At 30.1% G+C, this 9,685-nt stretch overlaps 2 protein-coding genes across 2 annotated transcripts in view; both read right to left on the bottom strand.

Moving 5' to 3' along the window:
* The window catches only part of LOC134842596 (spermatogenesis-associated protein 7 homolog), a 532,288-nt gene that overhangs the window by 220,150 nt on the left and 302,453 nt on the right, over positions 1-9,685 (bottom strand). The window lies entirely within an intron of this gene.
* The window catches only part of LOC134841719 (uncharacterized), a 78,666-nt gene that overhangs the window by 62,509 nt on the left and 6,472 nt on the right, over positions 1-9,685 (bottom strand). The window lies entirely within an intron of this gene.

Genomic DNA, 9,685 nt, shown 5'->3' with positions numbered 1-9,685 from the left:
GCAATGAAACAAGTTGCCTATGTCAATTATTCTTTGAACGAATTCAAAGAGGTGTCCCAAACTTTGGGAAACTTTGTTTGTTGATAATTGTGAACATCAGTAAGGCTTTGTGATGTTTTGCATGTTTGGTAATTGAAATATTATTGGTTCAAATTTTCACTAAATGTTTTTGTTTTTTAAAAAGTTATTGTACAACTTTTTCTTGCACTGTTAAAATTTTAAGTAAATGAATTTCTTGCTTTTAATTTTGATCATGACGAAATCGTTTTTTTTTTGCATGTATGTTGATCAAGAAAATCAGAAAATCAATGTATTAAGATAGGGAATAGCACTAAATCAATGTATTAAAAAAATCAGAAAATCAATGTATTAAGATAGGGAATAGATAGGGAAAATTGGAAACTTTTTGGCAATAATTTAACAAGTTTTTTACCAGAAAAATTTTGCATTTGTGCATTTGCATGAAAAAAATAAGTTTGGTTTTTGCATATGTTTTGTAAGAAATCGAGAAAACAGTTGCATCATGCAAAAATTTTTCTCGAAAACTATAGCATCTTTGTTTAAAAAACATTAAAATTTTTGCATCTTGAAAGAAAATAACATAAATTTGTTCGTTGAAAAGCTTTTAAGATGAAATAGAATTATCTTTGACAAAATTTTTATGAAGAAATACTCAAAAACTATTATAAAAATTGACGCGCTCATTATTTACACAACCATAACTATCAATAAAACAATCGAATTTTTTGAACGAATCAGATTCAAATTTTGAGTTTTCAAATTCGGTCTAAAAAAACTGAGCCCAGAGTTTGCGTAGATGCAAGTTTTTGATTAGAAGTTAGATAATGTTTTTTTCGGAATTTTTCCGAACGAGTCGTTTCTTTGATACCCATGGTGTTTTTATAGCTCCTTTCCATTGTAAATTATGTTGAACACTGCAAATAAGCTCATTGAATACTCCCCAATTTATTTGACAATACTTGATTAGAATCCGTGTTTGTACAAAGTGTAAAGACAATCAATTTCTTGATATATATATAATTTGATATTTTTCTAATCTCTGAAGAGTCTGGCTAAGAATTGTCCCTATTAAAATTAATTGAAACTTGCAAATTTCCAAGGAACAGAAAGAATCGTGAGTAGACACGCCGTAATCTTGGTTTACTATATTTTTTTCGTAAAACTCGTTAAAAAAGAAAATAAGGATTTTTTCTTATAATCTGAATAAAAACTGGGAACAGCTTGACACATAGCAGCTGTCCTTGAGAAGAATGATTTTTGCAGAAACTGGTGCATTTATGTAGTAGTAGTAACGCCTACGCCATTTCTATATACGGAAACTTCCTACAAAACCTTCCACAAAGTCTATCTAAGTGAAAAAGAAGGAGAAGCAATATCGACAATTCGGAATACTGTTATTCACGATGCTGAAAACCTTGAATTCGTACCTATATATGAAGCAAAATCTGGCAAAGAATCAACTATGGATCAGAAGCTCGACATCTGTAATAGAGCATATGAAATAGCATCATACAACATGAGGAGGGTGTGTGTAACAATCAAGAAGTACAGTGTGAACACGCCTTCCTACATTCAGGTTCGACTCTTCACTGCAAAAGAGAATGAAGCAATAAAACAAGTTGCCTATGTCAACTATACTTTGAACGAATTCAAAGAAGTGTCCCAAACTTTGGGAAACTTTATGTTTGTTGATAATTGTGAACCTCAGTAAGGCTTTGTGATGTTTTGCATGTTTGGTAATTGAAATATTATTGGTTCAATTTTATTTTTTCTCATTGAAGTCTATGTTTAGAGCTATAATAACTGAAGAAAAGTCAGACGAAACATACACTTTAATCAAAATTGACATAAAACACTAATCAATTATCAAATGATTTCCAGTATTTGTTTAAAAAATTACAGATAAACCTATTTAATTACTGTTTTCATCAAAATTTAGGTAAATTATTTCCGATTACAACAAATTTACAAACAAGAATGTATATTTAGTTGAAAACATTATCTTTTTTTTCGAATTTCTAAATTTCATTGGTTGTTTTCAATTGTTTTTACTTGATTTGAGGTTTTGATTGGCTACATGAATTACCCTAAAACTGATTAGACTCTAAATCAGGAACAAAAACGTTTCATGCTGCTAGATAATTCATAATAAATTAAAAATGGTACAACAATTCGAGTTTTTTCAAGTTTCTTTGCTTATTTCAGTAAGAAATTTGTTTCTATCAAAAGCGTTTTCAATGTCTGAAATGGACATTTATCAGATTTTAAGGCCGAACTAATACAAAAAAAATTAAAAGAGTGTTGGACAGATGACCTTGATGGAGATTGTATACGTTTTAACTTCTATAGAAACACAGAAAATTCAATAGTTTTGTTAAAAAGATGGAGAGGAGATTTCAGAAAAGAAGAGTACTGCCAGATTTATCAGCAATTTTTCTATCTAGAAGAGTCAAGTCAGATTTAGTGGTCTATCAGTAAAAAACAAAAAAAAACAATGGAAGAGCCTATGAAACAAAAATTGGAGATAAGAAACATCATTTCGATTACTGTTTTGAATTTGATACAAATACAAAATCTAGATTTGTCAGACCATCTTTTAATCGATTATTCAAATTTAAAAGACTTCCGGTTGTTTATATTACAATATAGCAAAAAGAAAATGATAAAAATGTATATTTTGGTAATTTCTTTTTTTACTGGTTAGAAATAGAAAAAATCGAAAAAATGTTGAGCGAAATTTCAAAATTTGAAATGAATATCAAGAAAACAATATAAACCAGACAAGAAATCTCATTTATCTCACTAAGGTATCAAATTTCATATCTTAGTTATGTTGGAAAAATTAAATAAAATTGATTGATTAGGAAAATTCATAAACATAGTTTGGTTCTGATCTACAACTTTTTTAAAATCTGTGAATACTTCATTCTGATTGGTTATTACTACAATTACTGCCTTTGAAAAAATCCTCAATATCTACAAACTATATCACAATTTTTGAAAAATTCATGAGAAGAAGAGCTCAATTCTGATTGGTTGACACTAAATTTCTTGAAAATTCCTTGACTATTGAAGCTCAATTCTGATTGGTTGACACTAAATTTGTTGAAATTTCCATGACACTAGAAGCTCAATTCTGATTGGTTGATATCGGAAAAGATAAAAATTTCCTTATAATTAATATTCGATTCTGATTGGTTGATAGCAAAACTTTTGAAAACTCTCTGGTTAGGTTGCAGGATTTTTATTTCAGCTAGGCTAAACAGCATATTCATTCTGATTTTCTATCACACATTAAAAACAATTGGTTAATAAGTTTGCTGTTTTTATTCCTTTTTACTTATTTTTTGAGGCTATTCAACTCATCTTATCTAGAAATTTGGTATATTTTCAATATCCCATTTAATCTTTCTTTACTTATTGAAAAGCCGGCACTGAATAGAAACGAAAGAGTTGCTTGTCTTGAATGTGGCAGAGAATACACGCATCAAGACATCGTAGAACCTGTGGTGATTTGAAGTGTACTAACTGTAACTTTATACCTGAAGAAGCATTGACAGCATATAGTTAAATTATGTGCTCAGCAGTCTCCAAACACACTTCAAGAGAAGTTAAAATTAATAATTTTTGTTAAAAACCTAGAAATTACTTTGAATATTAGTTTTTACTGAATCTGAAAAGTCTAAGCAATTGTAATAGATTTAGTCAAAAAATAGACACTATTTTCCTCACAATACCTGAACTGTCAATCATTTTTTTATTCAAAGGTTTTGATTGATGATAAAGACAGCAAAAATCGAGTTCAAATTGTCGTGAAACTTTCCATGGAACTCGATCCGAAAACCTTTAATCAGCGGTATAAACTCCCTTGGTAGCAAGCTTGCGGAGACTTTGTTGCGATAAATTTGTAGTAAAGTGCATAACATATGCTGATGAATATTTAAGTATTTGCTTAAAAATTGTAAATTTTGGATAATTGTAAAATATCGACTAATTGGAGGATTTGTGTAGTTACTATTTCAAAGATTTCCTTGTTTAGTGCTAGCAAAAATGTTCATAGAGTAGAGCGTTTTTTAGCAGACAAGAGGGTTTGAATTATTAAGAATTATGGTTTTCTATTGTTTTTTTTTGATGATTTCCGAAAAAAATGACATATGACCTGGAAAAACGAAAAAAATGTATGTTATTGCTAAACTTTGAAAACTTGAAGATAATGATATACATCATTCTCAAGTAAAAATTTACTCTAAAAAGAAATTTTGATTTAAAACAGCATTATACAGTTATGAGGTTGAAAAAATCTTTTAATGACTTTTAGCAAAGAATTCATGGTAATAATTCTGCTTCGGATTGTCGAATGTTCATTGAAACGATAGATTTTCCCGACTAAAATTCAATTTTCAAGTAAAAATTTGTTCAAATTGGATTAACTTGGTAGACAGTAGAGGAAAAAGAAACTAGAAAAAGCTAAAATGAGATAGAAACTCAAATTAATTCCTTCGGAGTTTTGAGATAAGTTTACTAAAATTTAGCTTATAAAGTATATCTTGAGAAAAAATCCCACATAAAATTTCTCAAAGATTTATTTTTATGCGTAATTCATTGAAAAGTTTAATATCATTCGATATATTAAGTACTTTATATGAAAAATCAGATGTTTTGAGGATAAAGTTTTTAAACTGAAACCAATCCGACATCTTTTGGAAGATGATACATGAAGCATAAATCAAAAACTTGCTTTCAAGATCTACATTTCACAATTTTTACCTAACAAAAACCGGAAAATATACACTTGTTGCAGTTTGCAACTTGACTTTCTTTGCTTAATTAGTTTTTTGAGACGCGCTCCGTTAGAAGTTTTAGGTATGGTAGATGTTAGGAACTAGGTTCTCTTGTGTATTTCCGGAGTATTTCAGATTATAACTAAGAGCTGCTTTTAATTTGATCTTAAATCGTAAAAAAACACCTTTACATTCTCATTTTTCACATATACTTTTGAATGCTCTAACTGGCACCAATTCTTCCTCACTTGTATTTTCTTGAGAAAGCTTCCGTCGAAAATTAAGAATAAAAGCGATTTAATAACTATTTTGCAAGAAAAGTGATAGTTATTGATCTCAAAAGTTGTTTTTTTTTTTGCTTAAACGTTTTATGGTAGCAACTGAACTAGGGAACCTTGGTGAAGATATTTACAATTATCAGCTTAATTATCAGACGGTATCAGTTCTAATTTCATCTCTGCCAGCAAATTGTTCGTTCAATTGATACTATTTTTTCCTAAATTCTCCAGTTCTGACAAATTTTTCTCGTAAAATATGTTCAATAGCGAAAACATGTATTAAGCAGAAAGCAAGAATAACCTTAAAACAAAGAAAAATTCTACGGAAAATCATGAAAATTGTGTTGCAGAAGCAACAGGGATATAACCATCAGTTATGAAGATGATTTTGTTGAAATTGAGCCAATATCGAATAAAAGTTTAAGAAAAAATTATCCCATTTTTGGTCAATTTTAGCAGTGAACTAATCATTTTTTATCAATGATCTGAAATTTGCAATTTTTGACTAGAAAAATTTCTTACAAGTTTTAATTGTTGTACAAATTTTGATAACTTATTGAGAAAAAATGAGGAGGAGTTGAATCATGAAGTTTGATCTAGAAATTTTATGGAATATTGCTCTTAATGTTCATTTGAATTGAGATTCCTATTAAGACTCTCCCTAAACAGGACAAAAAAAACAGTTAATTACCAAACTAAAAGGTTCAAAATGGAAATTTTTGGGTATATTTGATTCATTTTTAATTTAATTTCTCGAAAATTACGATTAATTTCACTGTTTTCCGAAAGTTTCAGTATTGATTCCGCTGTTATAAGCTTTCATTTTATGTTTAGATCATTATATAACCCGCTTTTTAGCTCAAGTTAAGGTAAACTTTATCGTATTTTAATATTTTGAAAAAAAATTGTGGAAAAGATCATTTTTTTTGAATTTAAAATTTTGTATCATTGTCTCAACATGATGCCAATTAAAATAGAGTCTGAGCTCAATTTTAAATTCTATACGTAAAAGTTTGTTTAAAGTTAGATCAGAAGCAACAATACATTAACCAAAATTATGAAATTTCTGGAACTTTTTTTCCAAAACATGAAAGTTTTGCAATTTTTTCCAAATACTTGAAACTTTTGTAATTTTTTTTCTCAGAAATTTGACTTTTTTCGAACTTCAGTAGGTTTCAGACTAGATTCAGATAGATAGAAAGTAAAAAATTTTAAGAAGTTTTTTTAGATCAAATTATACCAAATCTTATCGTGTTTTAAAATTTTTTTGAAAAATTTTCAATTTTTTTGATAAAAATTCCAAGTGTTTGCCCAAAAACTCTTACCATTGACTTACCATGCATCAAAAAACTAAATACAAAACCTTAATTCTTCAATCTACTAGTAATTATTATTTAATTGTTCCCAATTAGATAACGCGCGCCAAAAACAAAAATTTTGCGAAAAAAATAAACATTTCCACACAAAAACCAAAAAAAAACTCGTTTTTCTTACACTTATCTTGCCATCACACAAACCATAAAACCTTACCATCGGTATTCCCTATCTTATTAAATTGTAGACTCTATACCCAATCTTAATACATAGCATGGCGGACCGGAAATCTATAACGTATCTTAATACATGGGGTCCGCCATGTATAACCACCCCCCCCCCCCCGCCCACTTCAGCTCCAACATCTACAACTGTCTATACTCGGCCAAATTTGAGAAAATTGCGTTTGACGATTTAAATTTTGTTCGTTTTGTCCAAATAATTTAAATCAGCACTGTATACTCAGGCGCGAATTTAGGTGAGGAGCGACGGACACCTTACAACCTCTTAGAATACGGTATCCTCGCCAACGACCTAACAGGTTTATTTTGTGCTCTTTCTTACGACAATAGGCGGGCAATCTATCTAACCAAAAAAAATATTTTTGGAAAAGGCTATGCCCGCAAACACTTGATCATAATATTCGAAAAACAAAAATATTCAAAAGTGATAAGTTTTTTTGATCTAGATTGCGCTTGTTCGATGGTGCTATATCTCAAAATAAATCCATTTGGATCAATTAAGGGTTGTTTTCATCAAACATAATTCTATTTGCCGCCTGGACCAATTATGAAGTTTTGCTGCATTATGACTCATTCATTATTGTATAACACAAAGGCGAAGCTGAGCTTTGCACCACTCATGATACAACAAGAGTAAGATTAAAACAACATGACGCTTAAGAAGTAGCAAACAAGAGTTTGAGCGAAGAAAAATTTGAAAAAAAACTACAAAAAACAGTTGCAAAAAGAAAACAGAAAGTTTTTTATGAGTAAAACCCTTCAAGTTTTTTTTCTAGGAGAATTTTGGGAGGGTGATAATCAGCATTTAAAATTATGGAGCCAGAGACTTATCGATGTTTAAAACAAAACCAGAAATTTGCAGAAAACGAAATATTAGTTAGAAAGCCGACAAAATGATAAACGACAGCCAATAAGCTGAAAATTATACAAATTATACTGCTTATATAGTGTCCATGAATGCTTTATATGCAGTGAATGCAAAACCCAACTCGTGAACTAAACCGACAGAGTTCAAGTCGACAACCACAACGCAGAAAACTTTCAATACAACACTAACATAGCACAACGAATTAGCAGACAGATATTGAGACAAAAGTTAGAAAATTTTCTCCTCAGTTGATAAAATATATGATTTAAAAAAGCTTCATCTACGTAAGTTTTTCAGGAAAACAAATCATTTTAAGCAAAAATAACATGCAAAATTAAGCAACTGATTGGTAAATTTGCATCGGAACCAAGATTGCGTGGCGGTAAAAAACCAGCAATGATGCTAACTGGGAGAATAATAATTGCATGCGTAATAGTTTCATGCTCATTGACCAACAAAGCAAAAATGTTTGACAAGTACCAAGAAAACTTTAACTGTAAATTTTAAAAAAACTTTTAAAAAAATTGAGAGAAAAGATTCGCAAAAATTATAGTTCAATTACGTCAATTGATGGCCTTCAGAAAATTAGTAAAAATTGAATCGTCAGAGATCAAAAATGTACGTGCAACGAAAACTAGGCCGAAAAATTAAAAAGGGAAGGATGAATGCCGGAAAAAGTAGAAATTTTCTAGTTACCTCAATACCAGGTATGCGCTAGATAATTCATTGAATTTGAAATTATTCTAGAGGACCAAAGCAAGCTAAGCTTCGCATCACTTGCGATACAACAAAATAAAATTTAAAACAGTAATAAACTCAAGAACTATAAAAGAGGATTTCGAAAGTTTAGAAACAACTAAAAGCAAAACAACAAAATCAAATTTTTGACTTTTTTGAAGAATTCCATGTGGAGTTGATTTTGAGCATTCGAAAAGTTAAATTTGGGTTAAATTCACAACAACAATTTCATTAAATAACATCGGAAACTTGTAAGAAACAAAATTTTAAGTAGATAAGCCGACAAAACTAAAACCGACAGCCAATTGGCTGAAAATCAAACAAAATTGCTCGGCAAAATCTTTTCAGAAAACATACATGTGCTGCCCAAAAAGTATCTACAAAACCCAGATAGGTAGAGAAATCAAGTTGGTATACACAATTTGGAAATTAAACCGAGACTTAAATCGAAAGACGAAAAATCACTAGCAAAAAAGTAATATTTAAGTTTTATAACTATACACACAACAAATCTAGCAAAAGGGATGCAAATAATTTTGAAAAAACAAAAGGAAAAATTAACAAAGAATGCAAAATTAGCCTCGGAGCAAAACTTATCAAGCGGTAGAAAAACACAAAAAACCTCAGCAGAAGCCTTTCATGCCAAAAATTAAATCTAAATAAATTTCGCCGAAACCAATTAAGTCGAAAAAAGAAGACAAAAAGTGGAAAAAACAAAATTTCACTAAATCGTGTTGGTAAAAATGCTGCCGACGTAAAAAAAATGATTGGGCCGGATTTTAAAAAGAAACTAAGACACTAAGGAGTTACAGTGAAGTTTGTTTGCACCAGAAACAAAAAAATTTCAGATCGGGCAACTAAGCTGACAAAAAATTAGCAGCGAAAGATGCTGAAATTTTTTTGAAACGGAATTTTTACCAGTTGAAAAAAGTCCTGGTCAGATTCGAATCCAGGACTTTTGCCTACCTAAGCGTATTTCTTACCTCCAGGCTAAGTGTGCAGGAGACAGTAACAAAAATAAATTCATTGCAAACCAAGGTACCACCAGGAGTCGATGAGTCCTGTGAACAAAGTTGCTCACGGTAAAAGTCTAAAACCCAATCGTATTACCCTTTCTTATCGCAAGAGTCATAATAAAGGAACTAAAAGCCGAAAATCGATTCTAAAAAATCAATTTGTTTTTTCAGAAAAAGGTTACTTTTTTCATGTTGAATTTTTCTAATTGTACAACGGAGGGTTTAAACGGGTGATTAAGATTCAAAATTTCCTCTTAGAGATCAATCATGATAATACTAACATGGCTTTCAGATTAAAAACAAAACAATAGGAATTTAGGCCGACAGAAATAAAGCCGAGTGACCTAAACTGCCGAAAATCCAGCCAACAAATCGAAACTGATAAAACAATTAAAGTCAACTCTTAATGTAAAAACAAGACCAAAAC

This window comes from Symsagittifera roscoffensis, chromosome 3 (assembly GCF_963678635.1).
Source record: "Symsagittifera roscoffensis chromosome 3, txSymRosc1.1, whole genome shotgun sequence".
Classification (NCBI taxonomy): domain Eukaryota; kingdom Metazoa; phylum Xenacoelomorpha; order Acoela; family Convolutidae; genus Symsagittifera; species Symsagittifera roscoffensis.
The sequence above is the reverse complement of the archived record's forward strand: the minus strand, read 5'-3'. Positions and strand labels throughout refer to the sequence as shown.